The sequence below is a fragment of the Seriola dumerili genome, unplaced genomic scaffold, assembly GCF_002260705.1.
Source record: "Seriola dumerili isolate Sdu_G_001 unplaced genomic scaffold, Sdu_1.0 BDQW01000078.1, whole genome shotgun sequence".
Lineage (NCBI taxonomy): Eukaryota > Metazoa > Chordata > Actinopteri > Carangiformes > Carangidae > Seriola > Seriola dumerili.
The window spans coordinates 930,353-946,133 of NW_019174333.1; positions in this window are offsets into that span (position 1 = coordinate 930,353).

The following is a 15,781-nucleotide window of genomic DNA, read 5'->3' on the forward strand; positions in this document are numbered from 1 at the left end:
AAACCAGCAAGAGGAAAAAAACGTAAGACCAGGATATTGTGGAAGTAATTTGTCAGAATGACCCGCTGAAGACAGGAGTTATGAAACACGAATTTCTGTGCTATTCAGTGCTTCGTGCAAATTAGGAAATACTGTAATTTATGGGGCTTTTCAAGATCTATATGCATTATTTGCAGCGTTGCATTGACATAAAAGACTGATGTCAGCTTTAGTCAGTTACCTATGGAGTGATATAATTTAAGGTATAAGCACCTTATATAACCTATATATAGGTATTTTGTTTTACAATGCTCAGAAAAGCAAAGAAGCAATTTCAAGTCTAATCAGAATCAAAAATGGCTCAGTAGAAAAGATAAAATGTGGCAGTGAAACAACAAGCCACAAATGTTTTGGCAATTTGTTCCTGCAATGTGCAGCAGAATGAGTAAATGCTGATTCACTGTGTTGCAGTTTAACTCCAGGAACATTTAGCAGGGCTGTTCGAGGGATGTCTCTAGGGTGTTAAATATTATACTTGTACAAGCAAATCATCAAAGTACATAATCTGCCCCTAAACCACCAAGTCATTTGTAAATGAGCTGCAGCAGTTTCAAAAAAGTGCAGAGATCTTACAGCTGGGGTGATATCTTTGTCTTTGTTGTTGTTGCACATTGAAAATTAAAGACATATTACTCATTTGTTCAACTTGGTGTTGTAAAAACCCAGAGGGATTATAGTAACTGGTGAGTTAAAGGAGTTGCTACATAGCGAACATTAGCATTAGCAGCTGTTTACTTCCCAGTCTTGCCAAGAGCCTCAGCTGTTGTTGTTATATACAAGAAAATACGTTATAAGACGTCCTCTGAGCAGATTGGAGGTTACAGTGACTCTGTATCGGAAAGTGATGAGACGGGCCGGAGTTAGCTAGTTAGCATGCTAACTTCAGTAGAAGAAAAGACGTGAAAAAGAAAAAGAGGTTAACATTGGTACACTGTTGGTGAGCAAAGGACTGAAGTTTGATGCTGAACTCACGCTTCTTCTAGACAGGTAAGTAAACAGCTGCTAATGCTAACGTTAGCTATGTAGCAATAGCAAAACTTACAAATAGGCCTAGCTCCTTTAAGCAAATTTGAGTGAGGACTAAACAGTTTATTGTGTAAAGGTTGAAGAAAAGATGCTCCAGAGCTGAGCCTTGGGCATCGAACACAAAGTTCTTGTGTAAATTTGATTAGAACCAGTTTTGACTGGTACTTGACGGTCCAACACATTTCTATCTGTGTGAAGTTATATTGTCACTTGTCTTAAATGCAGCTTTGATGGTGTAATAGCCACTCTTTGTCTCTTAATTGCTTATTCTGACTGATCGTCTCTACTGTTCCCAAAGTGCACTGAGATGTTTAATCAATGTAATCCCACAGCTGCGGTGGCAGAACTGACAGCTACTTGAACTCTGGACAAAGTTTTATGATAATTAGATGTCAGTTTCACCCCTGACATTTTCCTAATTGGCTACTTTTTACCCTCATTGTCTATTGATCCCAGAATTTCACAGTGTGAATTGACAAGCTGTCTAACTTTTGTCTTTTTTTCTGGATAGTGGTGTAACACACTGAAAGCTAAATAATGGGATTCATGAAAACACATTGATGACACATGTTCTTTATCTTCAAGCCCAAGCTTGGCGATTTACGCTTTGTGTCCATCATGTGCTGCAACTCGAGAACAACAAGTCCTACAAATTAATAACAAAATATACTGGTCCATGGTCTCTATGACAAATCAACAGGAGGACATCACTGTTTTCTGATCTTACACAGCTGTGGTTAAGGTTTGCTTTTCACAAAAACAACTTGGTTCGGAATGATCTTGATGGTGTTTGTAAAATAATAAAACCCCTGGTTATGGTTACAGAACAATGGTGGACGTGATTATAAGAAACATGTAACTGTTGGTGGGAAACAGGAGACAATCTCCTAATAGTCATTAGTTAAAAAACAACATTGCCTCTGTCTATATTCTATATGACGATCACAAAATCAGCCATTTATCATCTAAAAAGCATTGCAAAAATTAAAGAATTTCTGTCTAAACAGGAAACAGAAAAACTTATTCATACATTTATTTTCAGCAGGCTGGACTATTGTAATGGTCTCTTCACAGGTCTTAGAAAAAATAAATCAACCAGACAGCTACAGATCATCCAGAATGCTGCTCCTCACTAACACACAGACAGTGGAGCACATCACACCGCTCCTGAAATCACTGCTCAGGCTTTCTGTGTGTCAAAGGACAGATTTTAAAATTCTTAAAATGCTTCTGTGCTCCTCACCTGTGGAATGAGCCTCCTGATCACTTCAGACCTGCTGAAACTGTCAGCTCAGTTAACGCAGGGTTTAAAACATCACTGTTTTCTACAGCTCAGCAATAAATCACATATGCAACATTTTTGTTAATGTCTTTTACAACACCTCTTTAAAAATGGTGTCCTTAGTTTCTTACTTGATCCTATGTCATGCTACATATAGCTACACTCTTCAAACACGCACATACATCACAAGTGCAAAGTGACATTGTAGGAACCGTGGTTGCTCCCAGAGCTTCCAGACAGATTGAACAGGATTCAATGAGCCTAGAATAAAGTCTCATTGGCTCTAATATGTATCATCCATCTTGTTAACTGGCAGCTGGTGCAACTATTTTCCCATTAGTCCATTAATTTAATTTCTCAAAGGTTTTGTTTTTTTTTACATTTCCAACCTGCCACCTTCTGCTCTCAAATTGCTCCACTTGTTTTAAAAGTGTAGTTTTCATTTAGAAATACATCTCTTTTCCACACTAAGATGCTGACATTCCCCAGTCCAACCAGGAAGTAAATGTTCCTGATCACGCCTCCTTTGGCATTCACCTTGAAGAGCCCACAAGCCCCCTCAACAACCCCCTCCCCTGTCTCTCTTATTGGATGAGAGAAGGAGCCAGAGCGGGCTCTGATTGGTTGCCAAGAGCCAGCCTGTTGCTGGGCTGTTTCCATGGAGATCACTATCACCGTTTTCTCTTGCCACATCCTCAGAAATATAGAGAGAACAAGAGAAAGCGAGAGAGAGAAATGATGACAATGAAAAGGGAGAATGATTAGATTAGGGTATGACGGTGTAATATGAGTTGTGTGTGTGTGTGTGTGTGTAAAGCCAGTGAAGCTGTAAGGGGATGAGTAGAGTAGGGGGACACAGGGTGATTAAATGGATAGGAATTCTGGGATTACAGCAGTTAAGATGGCGCATTTTTCTGAGATGATGTCTCACCCTGCATCTTAATTTTCCACTTGCAGAATCCAACATACACAGTCGGCTGCAGACATGATCTCACATACCAATTTTGTGTTCCTTAATCCAGGAAATCAGAAAATCAGAGCTCCCCTGCTCTTTTGTGACTCCCAGAGCACTGGGGAAAATGATTAGCAATCACTAAGCCTTGCAGGTCCATTCATAAGGTTCTTTCAAGAGGAGATGAATGAAGATGGTGCTGAAAATGAAGATTTGTATCTTGCTCATTGAGTTACTGTATAGAAGCATTTTAATGGCGTCAAGTCAGTTGAAGATGGGACCTAAAATCAAACCATGATTATTTCCTTCTTTGGTTTTAAACCTACAATAACACAGGTATTTAGCCACAAGCAGGAGGGATGGAGGCAGAGGGCAAAAGGCACTGGTCAATGATACACATGGAGAGGTGAGACAGAGAGAGAGAGAGAGAGCGCAAGACTGAAGGTGTAACAGAGAGGAGGAAGAGTCTATATTCACTGTCAGCAGTAAAAGTCTCGGCAGAGGTCTGATTTAGTGTCACTAAAACACACTGTCTTTCTAATTCACAGTTGAGTGCTGATTTATATGCTTGACATACAGTATAGTGTGTGTGATATCTGCGTCATGCTATAAATGTTATTTCCCTTTGAATGTAAGATGAGCCTTCCTTCACTTGTTGCCCTTTTGAACAGAATATGAAGCATCCATCAGGCCTTTGAATTCTGCTTTGTTAAAATACAGGCTCATGTTTAATTGCACGTGTTGAAGAGACATCGGGCAGCTCTCCTGCAGAGCCTTGCACACACAGACCTTGTTGGTGTTTGTTCTGTTGCTCATTCATTTTCTCTACCTGGACTTTAAAGCCGATGTGGAGATTTTTAACAGGAACAAGATTAAAAGTTTATAGGGATACTCGTGGAACTGTGAGCCTGTAATACTCACTGTACATTAGAAAAACAAAAATTGTTATATAGATTAAAAATAGAAAAAAAAACTTTTGACTATTCTGTGATTATTACAACTAAAGTTAGCATGTTAGCATGCTAACTTAAGACTGGGACCTAGAATCAAACCACAGTTGTTTTATTCTTTGGGTATAAACCTACAATAACAGGTTTTTTAGCCACTGGAAACGAGCTGAGTACAACACTGACATCTAATCACCTTTGAAGTTGATATGGCAAACATGTTAGCAAACAGCTGCCTATTTAAACATTTAGGAGATGCAGAAGTTGCATCATTAGCATTAATTTGAAGTCTTGTTAATAGTGACATGTCTGATATTCATAGACTCCAATATTCACTCTTTTCCTCCTGGTCTCCACTATTTCCTGAGGGAATTATTTGTCTCTTTAGCAGCTAAATGCTCCATGTGTCCATATGTTCACAAGCTGTTTGGTGCTGGGCAAGTAGTGAACAGTCAGATTTGATTACTTTTCTTTCCCTCTAAAAAACAGCTGCATGTTGCTGCCAAGATGATGTTATAAGAGGAGTGAGACTCAATCAAAACAGTAAAGATGCAAAGATGCAAAAAGCTTTGTAGAGCTGAGGGGAGCTGCAGAATCAGGTGATAATTCAATATTGGTTTGTCACTATGAGTTCCTCTTTTTACAATTAGTCACATGATCCATAATATAAAAATATTGATTATAGCCGCTTTGCAAGGTGGACTGAAAGTATTTGCATTTTAACCAAAGACATGAGTTTGGTCTTTGAAACACACACAGCTGATGTACAGTTGTATAAATATCTGAACTGTTATACTGTATGTCTGTTCCAGAGGAAGACTGCAAAAGATAAGATAAGATGAGATAAGATGTACCTTTAGTGATACTCTGTAAAGGGGAAATTCAAATTTGACACAGCAGCACAAATAAGTAGCAGCACAAGGAGAAAATGTAATAAGAAAGAAAATAAAAATAGAAACAGAATCTAAAATAAATGAGATAAAATAGAAATACTACATACAATAACAATATAGGCTACAATGCATTGTATGCTGTCCTGATCATGTGCAATATAGAAATGTAAAAATAAAAAAACAATAGAAAATAATAATAATAAAAAAAAGGAGAACAACCTGAATCAAGACTCCACAAAACAGTGAGCAATAAATAAATAAAGAATACATGGTTGATGCTCAACTATTGTTTTTCAGTCCGTCCAACAGAATATGATGAACCATTCAGCACTGAGTTCAGACAATACCAGACTACAGCTTTATTTGCATCTACAATTATGAGATTTATTAGATGCATGCTTAATTATAAAAGTGCATTTTTACGACCAATTTGAGAGATATCAACATCGCTTCATGATTTGCCTCAACGAGCATCAATTCCCAAATGTGCCTTATGCTTGTAACAATGTGAGTTAAATGTATTGCATAATGTCTTACATCACAAGGTGGAGCCATCACTTTGTTGCGCTGCAGAAAAATGTCGGGCTGTAGAAAGGAATTTAATTTTACAATCAAGCTTGTACTACTGTGAGATGTTCAGGCTCGGGCAGTGTGTAGTTAATACAGACTGAAATTACACTGATAGGAACAAGAGAGGAGGAGGGGGAGGAGAATCCCTCTTGTCCTTCCTGTTTGTGTATCTGTGACCTTCAGGTGTACCTGAAAAGTCATTCTCACTCACAGTTTGATGAGGTGTGAAGGAGCTCTCCCACGTTCCCTGCCCTTCCCCATGACCTGTCCCTCTGTCCTTCTCTTTGTGACACTCGTTCCCTCTGTCTCTTTCTTCCTAATGCTTCCTCTGTGTCTCCAGCTCAGATCTACTCAGCAGCTAACTGCCCTCTCTGCTGGACGACTGCTGAAACAACATCTTTAACCTCTAGATTACAGGAGGAAGTACAGGAGCAGAATGAAATGCATCTCTTCAATATATTAGAAATGTCACATAATCCTGAAACCAATTTTTATAATTTTATATTGGCCCAAGACTTTATGTCTCAGTTTCTGATGTGTTTTTTAGTTTCTAAATATTGACAAGGTGATGACAGATTAAATACAAAAATTAATAATAAAACATGTCTCACAATTTAAAGCTTCACTTTGAAACTTGATAAAACAGACATTTTGGGATGCGCACTTATCTCTCTTTCTTTTCATCCTGAGGGATAGATGATAAGATCAACACCAGTCTAACTTCTGTCCATTTGATTTGTAGCTGGAGTCAGCAGCTGGTTAGCTTAGCTTAGCATAAAGACTGAAAACAGGAGTAAACAGCTAACTTGGCTCTGTACACTTAAATCTTGACATAATCCCTTGTAAAAAAAAAAAAAAAAAGAAAATTGTCAATTTTACTCTTCTGCTTTCATACAGATAAAAAAACAAGATAATGTGTTAAATAGTTTAGCTTTAGAGATGCTGATATTTGTACTTGCAGACAGAGCCAGGCTAGCAGTTTCCCCCCTGTTTTCAGTCTTTGTGCTAAGCTAAGCTAACTTGCTGCCAGCTCCAGCAACAAATTGAACTGACAGATTTGAGACTTATGTTGATCATGTCATCGACCTCTCAGGAAGAAAGTGAATATACCAACAACAACTCCTCCTCCAACCTGAATGACCACACAGGTCGTTTGTGTTTCCTGAAATTGTGCCCCTACGGGGTAGGCATACTGGACCTTGGACCTTGGTTGTCATGGTTACAATAATATACATGGACTGTAGGCCTACCGACAGCGGCATACCTACCTTTGTTGCCATGGTTACTATAATAACAGCCATGGCCCATGGCTTGGTTAGGTTTAGGAAAAGATCATGATTTGGTTTAAAATAAGTACTTCCTCAACATTAGACAACCTTTGTTGTCATGGTGACAACAAAAACTGTTGGTTTCATATGAGAATTGAACACCACTGTATCATATTCATCCATCCACCACAACCTCCTCCTGACTTCTCCTCCTCTCTTTATACTATGTCAGCGGACTTTTCCCTTTACTTCACAGTTACTACGACCACTACATGTCGCCTAGCAACAAAACTTAACTATGGCTCATAATAATGTCTCAAATATGCGTAAAAACTATTGCCGGACTGGTTGTCGACAAACTATAATGACAAAACAAATACATTTGCTGATGGTAAGATATATTTGGAGATTTAGCTTTCTGAAATGTAACAGCATAGTGGCAACTGACCAGTTTGAGAACATCTATTTAAGGTAGGACATCTTAGTGCTTAGCATTGATGCTAAGTAAATAATTCTGCCTGTTGTTGCTGCAACCTGCGAACCAAGGTACATGGAGGAGGCATTTTTGTATTCCACACTTGATTTGTCACTTATTGGAGATTTCCCTCTGGTGATCAAACCTGACACCATCATATAATTCTGGAGGATATCCTACATTTACATTGTCACAGGAGCACTGGCTTTTTAAACTGAGGTTAACCATCATACAGCTGCAATTGTTTTCCTTTCTAAGTTCAGAAGTTTAACAGGCACTTAAACTGGAAGAGTCGGGAGGGGCAGGCTACAGAAATTCATTCCTTATGTGCAGCAGCGAAGTCAGTTTTAAAATGAATGGAAATTGCTGTCTGTCAGCTCTTACTGAGAGTTGTTACTAAGAAACTTCCTGCATGCATTATAGCTGCAATCTAAATTACTTTTTCACAATATGATTATTTCATTCAAGGCTGGATTAACTAATATAAATGCTCCTCTAACCTTGACATAGATTGTGAATTATTCCCTCCACAGCCCTTTACCCATGAGAGTCATTAAAGCAACTGTTTCAGGCAGAAAATCTAATTCATGAAATATACAGTCATCTTCCCTCTCATTTGAATACAGCTGACTGATTGGTTTACAGCTGAGTAACGGCTCAAGCAAGCAGACAGAATGTGAATTACTGTCGCTGCGATAATGACTCAAACTTTGAGATACGAAGAAGAAAAAACAGCGAGAGCAATTAACCCGCTGAAATTAGCAAACATGGAGGCATCAAGGGACTGTAATGGCTCTTAGATGACAGAGATGACAGTGCAGTAAAGCCTCAGAGATGAGAGACCGATCAGAAAACCCCAAACCTAACAGCCTGTGTGTCAAATGCCTGCCGTCGCCTGATCCAATAGGCACCAGTCAAAAAATTAATTTATGGAAATAACTACTGTTTAATGCTCAGTTTATGGTGTAGTAATGAGCTTTCAGTTATTTTATTTGATTTTGCAGATAATTCATCATGACTGTTGACACTGTGGATTATTGTCACATGCTGGGGACACTGGAATCTGATGAATTTTTAATTCATCTTGCAATAAAATACGATAATAACCAGTTTCAGGATCCATGTTCTTGTCACTGCTCTGACAGAGGCTGATGGCTAAAATCAATAGGAGTTGAGTTGGCTGCCACAAATAAATCAATATAGAAAGGAAACACAGCAGTTATTTGATCCAACATCAAATTATTGGACAAATTGAAGTTTTTACCTGAGGATGGAGCTGGATGTCAGGAGGTCAGGAGGTCACCAAAGTTAATAGAGTCCATCCTGAGGCGAGCACGTCCATCCAAAGGTTGTTGAGACATTTCACTCAAAAGCACAAAAATCGGTTGTGTTAACGTCTGCACAAAAATTTGCTGGCAATCTGTTTCATAGTTACAGTATATTGGATAGTATTTCAGTTTAGACCAATGAAGAACCAGCTGACCAGCCGATGTTGCCATGACTACAGCCACGCTGCTAGATAAATGGCTAAAATTAGAACTATACATGCGGCAGAAACAAGTCTGTGAGTCAAAATAACAACATATTTCTCTGTATGTCATAAGAAAGTGGAGCACATTAGCATGAATCTCTAGAGGGTGACTGCACTATCAGGAGAAGCAAACCAGGCTAATGCATGGGGTCCCCAAGGGGCAAAAGGGGCTCCTGATGGCCCCATGTATTGGCACATTTTGCAGCGACAACTAACCCCCCCCCCATGTGTGCTACCCATTCCCTGCACGTGAAGCGTTCAGGAGACATCTGTAAATTGTAGCATCTACCAATAGCCTGTGTGTGAGTCTAGGATTGGCACTGACTGCAGGAAACATCACATCACCTGACACTTCTCCACCAGTAGTTTCCCTCATTACTTTTCCACTTGCACTCAAAATCTAAAGTGTCAGGCCTCAACTTTCCCGGTAAAAGACACGATTCCTTCATTAGTCCCACAGTGTAAAATCTGCAGTGTTACAGCAGCAAAGTGACAGTACAAAGTAAGAAAAACTGCAAAATGACAATATCAAGTCCTTAAAAGAGATAATAAGATAATATAATATGTTTAATTACATATTTAAATATAAGAAAACACATGTCATAGTTCGTGTTATTTTTTCATTTCGTTAGCACTTTTAGAATTGTGGCTGAGATCCTGACACAGTCATACTACTGCTGTAATGTAAGATAAAATATTGTTTTATTGATGTTTGATTTAGACTCTCCGATGGCACCACAAAGAACATTATCACCTATTTCACCTGCAGAAAACCTTTGAGGTAGTTTCCTTAACACTAACTGCTTGTTATACAGAAAAGATATAGTGATAAAACTACCGTTGTATTCATATTTAATAACCTCTTATTATTTGTATTATTATTTTTACCTCTAGTGAGGCATACACTCTTCATGCTTGTTTTGCTCTACATTATGACTCAATAAAGTCCTATTATGAGCTACATTTCATTGATGGTTGATACACAAACAGTAATTCATAATTTTCTTTGCATCTTGTTGCTGCTGACTTGAATCTGGTTTGATCCTGTTTTTCCCAAAGAATAATTGATGATCACTATTTCCTTTAATCTCTCCTTTTGTTTTCTTTATTACTCCCTCTGTTTGCACGTTATGACACTTCAGTGTGATATAAACTTTAAACAGATTTGATTCAACAGCAGATTTAGATGTGAGGCGCCTCTGGGCGGTGGCCGCTCCCAGCTGCACTTCCTCAACCGTGACACAGGGTGGCAGTGGTACTACAGGTGGCTGATGAGAGGATTGACTGCCAATTACACACACACACACACACACACACACACACAGTCAATAATGTCTGTTGTGTTTGGGTCCATTATGGTGCCTGACAGCGCGTCACCCTTGTTCTCAAATTGCTCCTGCGGGAGAGAAAAGGGCCACAACCCGAGCTGTTTATCAACTGTGTATGTTAGGAGTGTGTGTGAATGTGTGTGTGTGTGTGTGTGTGTGTGTGTGCGTGGGTATTTGCATGTGCATGGGATAGTTTCTACATTGTGAATAAATCTGCTTTACTGAGTATGCGTGGCTGCTGTATGTGTGGGTAGGTGGAGTGTGTGTGTATTAAAGTGTACTTTTAAAGTGTGTGTGAATAAATGCTGTTAAGTGCATGAACGAGTGTGTGCACAAGTGTGTGCAGGGGTGTTAGGGGGAGTATTTGTGCGTTTATGAAAATGAATGATTTTATGCGAGTGTCTGAATGTCAACATGGCGTGTGTGTGTGTGTGTGTGTGTGTAAAAATTTCATGTGTTCTTCCTGCTGTGACAGACAGAACTAATCTACCTGGATTTGTCAGAGAGAAAAAAGAACACAGCATCCCAGTAGGTGATTACCATGCACACACATGCACATACACACACACACACACACACACACACACACACACACACACACACACACACAACTTGGCACCCACTGAATCAAATTATAATTTACAACAGGATTAAAACATTTAACACAAACATTCTGTCCTTTTTTTGGGGCGGGTTTCTAAATTCAACTTGAGTTTGAGCAGCTTCCTGATATTTTCCACACACAGACACACACACACACACACACACACACACACACACTTGCACAGAGCTAGTGGTACTTATGTCTCCAGACAGCTCTAATCCAGTGACATTCAAACAAAAAGGAAGACACACACACACACACTCTCGAGAGCAGTAGAGATGTAAGTAGATGCCTGACATGCTGTTTTTTGAAGTGGAGATTCACTGCACAAGCCACTGGGACTGACGGGTGTCTCACAAAAAAAAAAAAAAAAGACTAATCCAACAAATCACGACAGACTCCACAATCAATCATCGATTTTTACCTCTCAAATCATGAAGGGCAGATGTAAAGGCAGGAAGAGAGGGCTAAAAGGAGGACTCTGATAAAGATGGTGTCCTCCTCCGTCTGGGGACTGATGCAGCGATAGCATCTCTGCTGAGAAGTGGCCATTGTTCTGACAACAGCAGCGATTTCTCTCTCATTCGTCTCGTCAGTGTAGAGAGAGAGAAAATGTCAGCCAGCAAGTATGAATGTTACAGTTGATACCATTTCTAATGTGTTACGACCTGGCAAATTTTTAAGATGAGGCCATGGTCCCCAACAGCTGAGAACAGCTGAGGAGGCTGCAGCTCATGAATACTCTCAGTTAATCTACTGACTAGCTTTTCTTTGATTAATCACTTCTCTAATTTAAAACTGAAAGTGGATGAGAACAGGAAATATACCCAGAGGGAAAAGTAAGAACAATCAATACTTTAACACTAATCTACATCATGTTGCCTCCCCTATTTTGAGTCATGTATTTATCAATCAATGATAGAATTATCTGCCAAGTTTATCTCTCATTCACGCACCTTTAACCACGGTGGTGCTGATCCTCCGAGCATGGCACGGAGCCAATGCCGGCCAACATTGGGTGAGGGCGGGGAACACTGTGGACAGGTCGGCACATTCGCACCTTTGGGCAATATAGAGTCATCAGTATACCTAACCTGTGTGGGAGGACACCAGAGAAAATCCATGCATGCAAACTCCACACAGAAAGGCCGGCAGGTTCGATATGGACGAATCCGAAGGACATTGGTGATCTTTTGACTTTTCCTCAAGTGCCATTACCGGGTCAAATTTTCAATTTGTTTGGTTTCCAGCGGTCAGTGAGACTTCCCATCAGCCTCTGCTGCAGGGCTACTTTCTGTTTAGTACTAATTAATATGCTAAAGGTAATCACAGTAAACAATATACTTGCTAAAACATCAGCATGTTAGCATTGACATTTAAAGTTCCCCTCCTGACCAGTTTATAGTATCTAAAAATCCTCTGCTATGATTAATATTTAGTTTGCCATGGTTTTCCCACATAACAAGTGAATAAAGAAAAGGGGCTGGATGCACATCTATGTTTACTTCCTGACTGAGAAATTCTGGATCAGGCCTCGAGCCCCGCCCACTACCTGCTTGCTCCAGGTGGACAGGTGAAAGAGCAGAGAGTATCAAGATGGTTAGAGGAGGAAACATCAGGGAGACTCTGCCACATGTTTGAGCCTCAGTCAGACCCAGACTCAGAGGAGGAGTCTGAGACCAGAATCAGAGACTAGCAGACATATATGAATAATAAGTGTAGTTTATTGATTATCAGAGTGGTAGTCGATAGCCTATTCCTTTGTCAATGTCAAGAGGATATTCGCTCACTCCTAGCACAGTTAGCATCTTTTATTTGTTTATGTTGTTGCTTAATAGATAGATAGATAGACAGATAGACAGATAGATAGATAGATAGATAGATAGATAGATAGATAGATAGACGGTTAGATGGATAGATGGATAGATACTTCATTTATCTCCTAGGGGAAATTCATGTGTCCATTAGCTCATTGTTGATGAAAATAATAATAAGCCCCTGGAGCCCCAGTGCTGCTCATCACTGTCCCTGAGACACAGTTACCCAGACGTACTGTGGTAATCTTGTCAGGTAATCCACGATCGAGGACGTGAAGCAGGGATCCACCCCCATCCCTTCCAGCTTGTTTTTAAGGATGCTCTTGAAAAATCATAATCCTCATGTAACTACTTGACACATCCAAGTAAGAATGGGCAGGTGGAGCATGGAAAGGACGGCATCATCTACTCCAATATGTTCTTTGTAGGTGAACTGTAGGGGGTCTAGTGCATGTTCAACTTGTGGCCTCAGAAGGTGGAGAAGCAGCCACTCCAGGGTCTTCATGATGTGTGATGTGAGGGCCACCGGTCTGTAGTCATTTATCTCAGTCGTCCTACTTTAGGTACCGGAACAAGACATGATGTTTTCCACAGGACCGGGACCCTCCCTGTGTGAAGGCTTAAGTTAAAGGTTCTCTGGAGAGGCTCAGCCAGCTGGGCTGCACAGTCCTTTAACAGCATCGGACACACACCATCCGGGCCTGTTGCCTTTCCAGGACGTAGCTTCTTGAGCTCCGCCCTCACCTCCTCCGTTGTAAAGGACAGCAGACCTGACCCCAGTGTGGAGGGAGTTGCAGCTGCAGTGTCAGGTTGTGAAGGAAAATCCCCCGATTTTGCACTGAATGCATCAGGGTGCTGGGTCTGTACTCTCGCAACAGTCTCATGAATGATGCCACACACGACTGTAGGCTCTGCTCGTGGTTGAATGTAAACAACAATGGCGACAATGTGTGAGAACTGCCTCGGTACATAGTACGGTCTAAGACCAACTGCCAACAGTTCAACATCCAAACATCCAAATCTTCTCCTTCACTGTGATGTGACCGGGGTTGTACCATCTACTGTTCACAAGCAGAACCAGTCCTCCACCTTTATTCTTCCCACTTGCTCTGGTGTCTCTGTCCGCTCGTACTGCAGTGAAGCCGGGTAAATCCACACAACGGACGGGAGTGTTGTTGTTTAACCAGGTCTCCGTGAAACACATGAGACTACACTCATGACATGCTCGCTGGTTCTTCACAAGTGCCTCCAGTTCATCACACTTGGTAGCCAGGGAGTTGACATGTCCCATGAGGATCAATGGTAGAAAAGGCTTATATCTCCATCTCCTAGCCTTTAGCTTAGCCCTGGCTCTGCATCCACGGAGCAGCTTCTTCAGCTCAGCCGGTATGGGTTGTTGAACTCCATATCTGGTAAACTTTAAAGCCAGGAGTTCTTCCTTTGTGTACGTTATTTTCTCCATCGTCAGAGAAAACAATATAAATCAACAAAAAATATACTAATATATACAAATATATTGCAAAAAGCACACACAAACTATGAGCTACGCGGACTTGCTGCCACTTGTTGTCAGCACATGATATGTCTTGTATCATATATGGAACACCATATGGACACACTAACAAGCTTGAAAACTTTCTACAGCCTCACAGAGCTGCTGGTATGGCTGCAGACTCTTCAAGATATAAGCAAAGAAATAGTGTCTGATCTCACATATAACCCTGGCAGTGCCTGATACACAGAAGATATACTTTTGAGAAGACTTGGCAGATAAATGAGGTTGCATTAGAGGAATGAGTGAGCTGAGTCATCACTGATGAAATGCTGCCAGTTCCACAGGAGGAGGATGGAGAGATGGCAAAAGTTCAGTTGTGATGCTGCTGGTGAGAGTAGCAGCAGGAGATATACTACAGTACCGTTTAAACAATAGACCATCATGACTGGAGGGTGAATGTAATGTGATACTTAAAATACATTTTCTTCTTTGTTTGAACTACAACAAGGCTTCATTCTGGCTAAAAATCCAATAATGAAATGTAGGTTTAGTTACATTACAAGAATATATTGACTTTCCTAACTGTACATGTCATAGATCATTTCTCCTCATATGTGCTGAAAAATAGAGATATAATATAAAGAAATGATCAGTGAGTTCATTTACTGACATTTAGTTTGAGTTCTGCTGTGGACGTCGGCTGTCACTTTTTCAAAATGTGAAGTTCAAAAGAATGAGACCTAACACGCATTTGTTCAAATTAATTAAAACAAAACCCACTTGGTCTAATCCTCAATTACTGTAGTAATGTGATGTAAGGCATTTGGCATTTTAAGAGGCAGAACAGCCTCGTCTTTATCCATGATTTTGAAATCTAAAATGTCTCCACACAAAACATCTCCAATGGTTAGTTTACTGATTGCATAACTTAAAACACTGATCAAAGTGACAGTTTGTGAACGTCACCTGCTTGAGTACTAACCACAGCTGGTTGTGTTTATACATTGAATTTTGAATTCTAACTGGTCATTACATCTTTTTTTAAAATCAAGTGTTTAACCTTGTTAACGTCCATATGATGTTTTTATATAATACAAGACATATGATGAGTGAAATAATCATCAACACCATGAATGAGTGTTTCCACCTTGAACTGCAGTGAACCAATGACAGTCTCATAAAAACAGATTCAGACAGCCAGGGTTTCATATGTCACAAACCTAAGGAACCAATCCTGTCAACTTGTGGGGACAGGGGGCGGGGCTAAATAAACCTGTTACCTTGTCAGAACAGAGAGAGAGAGTTAGCATTAGCGCAACCACTAACACTGTGTCAGCCACTGCCAGTTACAAGCAGCATAAACATAAACAAATAAAAGATGCTAACTACGCTAACCGTTCTGATCCGTCTGCTAGTCTCTGATTCTGGTCTCAACAGACTCCTCATCTGAGTCTGCTAACTGTGCTAGGGTTACGCAAATATCGTTTTGACATTGACAAAGGAATAGGCTATCGACTATCGCTCTGATAATTGTCCTAAACTACACTTATTGTT